This window comes from Mus pahari, chromosome 3, assembly GCF_900095145.1.
Source record: "Mus pahari chromosome 3, PAHARI_EIJ_v1.1, whole genome shotgun sequence".
NCBI classification, from domain to species: domain Eukaryota; kingdom Metazoa; phylum Chordata; class Mammalia; order Rodentia; family Muridae; genus Mus; species Mus pahari.
This window is the reverse complement of record NC_034592.1, coordinates 72,559,789-72,561,983: the sequence shown is the minus strand read 5'-3', so window position 1 is coordinate 72,561,983 and position 2,195 is coordinate 72,559,789. Positions and strand designations below refer to the sequence as shown.

The 2,195-nt window shown below is 43.8% G+C and overlaps 1 pseudogene; it reads right to left on the bottom strand.

Annotated features, from left to right (window-relative positions):
* Positions 1 to 1,894, bottom strand: part of LOC110317478 — a 2,825-nt pseudogene extending 931 nt beyond the window's left edge.
* Positions 1,895 to 2,195: the final 301 nt, after the last annotated feature.

Genomic DNA, 2,195 nt, shown 5'->3' with positions numbered 1-2,195 from the left:
AGTGAGCTCTAGGACAGCCGGGGCTACACAGAGAAACCCTGTCTCGAAAAACCAAAAAAAAAAAAAAAAAGAAAAAAAAAAGAAACAAAGAAAGAAAAAGAAAAAGAAAGCACATCAGCTAACGGTTGTCCCAAATTTAGTCTGTCCATATGATGGGTTCAGCTTTATCCTAGGGGTGTCCCTAAGAAGCCCTTGACCTGTTCCCTACTACAACTTTGTCCACTTCCCCATCTTCAAACCCAGTGTCACAGATGTTTTCCATTCAATTCCCATTCCCATTCAATCCCTTTCTGGACTCAAACTAACCTTTCACACATGAGCAATTAGAAGCATGCTGATCCATGGTTACATATATCTGAGCACAGAACTCATCTGTTCAGATATGCTGTTTGTCTCTAACACCTCTAGGTTTACAGTGGTCAGACTATCAAGGTCTTACTAACTTCTAAGGAAAAGAGATATGTTTTCTGTGGTCTGGAGAATGTTCTTCATCTTCCCTTACCTGAGCCACTTGTCAAGGGAGTCTTCTAGAAGGTAGATATCATTCAAATAGAGATTCTGGAGACAGCCAAAGTTGGAGAGCAGAGAAGGCAACGTGCTTTGCCACTCATCTTCCTGGTCTTCTTCATAAGTCATAAAACTGAAGAGCTTCATTCCCTCTAACATGAGCGTGTGAAGATTATTTATCCCCTCCAGGTAAGGATCAAGTTCTTCCAGGAATTCAGGCCACCACTGACTCAGCCGGAGCTCCAGGATACAGTTTAAACCCACCAATTTAAAGATCTCTATTAATCCCAGCACTCGGGAGGCAGAGGCAGCCAGATTTCCGAGTTCCAGGCCAGCCTGCTCTACAAAGTGAGTTCCAGGACAGCCAGAGCTATACAGAGAAACCATGTCTCGAAAAATAAAATAAAAAAAAAAAGTAAATAAATAAAAGATCTCTATGACGTTAAAGACTGGAGAGGCACAACTGCTCAGTTTCCTACAGCATAGATGAATGGAAGGTTTTCTCTGGTGGACCCGCTGCATCAAGTATATGGTCCATTTATTGAAACTGTCCTGCATGAGTTCAAAGTCGGTTACCACCATAAAATGTATCTCCCTTCTAGGGTTAGGACAGGTCTCCACTGATTGCTGCTTCTGTGCCAAGATCTGTGGTGGGCATTTATCTTCATGGGATCCAGTCTTTATGTTCCAGAAGTCATGGTGCACATTCTTCCTCAAATCAAGCACTCTGAGTTTGCACCTACTGTAGATGAAAAGGGTAGAATACTCAGAAGACATACCTTATAGTCCATTTCTGGTCCACATCTCACACTTCAACTATCCCTTCCAATGTCTTTTTCCCTATGCCTAGTATTAAGCCTTGGGTCTCATGTTCAATTTAAAAGGAATAAGCTGCAATCTTTCCTTCATTCAATTCCATTTAATCCCAGCCTCATTCCACTTATACCTGTATGACAAACATACAGGTATGAGTGTATGAGCCCAAGAACCCTTTAGAGGCTGATGCTGTCAGAAGCCTCTGATCCACCTTTGAACAAATACTCTGTCCACAGATGTTCCTTCTCTGCACACACAGAGCCTTCCTCCACCCTAGCTGGGTCTTGCTTAACTGGAATGAACCTTCCCTGTTACCAGGACATTCAACCCATCAAGCACTACTTTCAAAGTCTCCAGGTGAGGGTCCTCTGTTAGGGGTCCTACAGAAGGCATGGGAAGGGCCAGGCAGACACCATTGCAGTCAGGACCTTTGTATGCCTATCAGTGAAGGCCACCTTGAACATCTCTGGAAGTAGATGACTGGGCAGTTCCTCCAGAGCAGAAATGGCTAAAGCTTCCTCCTTCAGTCTCTTGCCCACTGAAAGAGTGTGGGTAGGGAGCCAACTCTCATTGTGACTGGTTTTCAGGAAAAATGATCCTGGGAAGCATAAAAGCAAAGATACCATTCAGAAAACACAAAGACTTCTCTGGGCAATACCACTGCTGTGATGGTAGAGGTTGCAGGTTATGAATTTTGATCACTGGATGTTAGTTTTGAAGCCATACTTCTCTCTGCTGTGTGAAGCCTCTCCGAAGAGTGCTCTTTCCCAAATACACCCATCCAGTTCCTACCATAGCTCAGATGAATACACCCGACTGAGAAGGGGTCATCAAAGAAGCCCACATCTTGATGATAAACTGTTCAACACCCC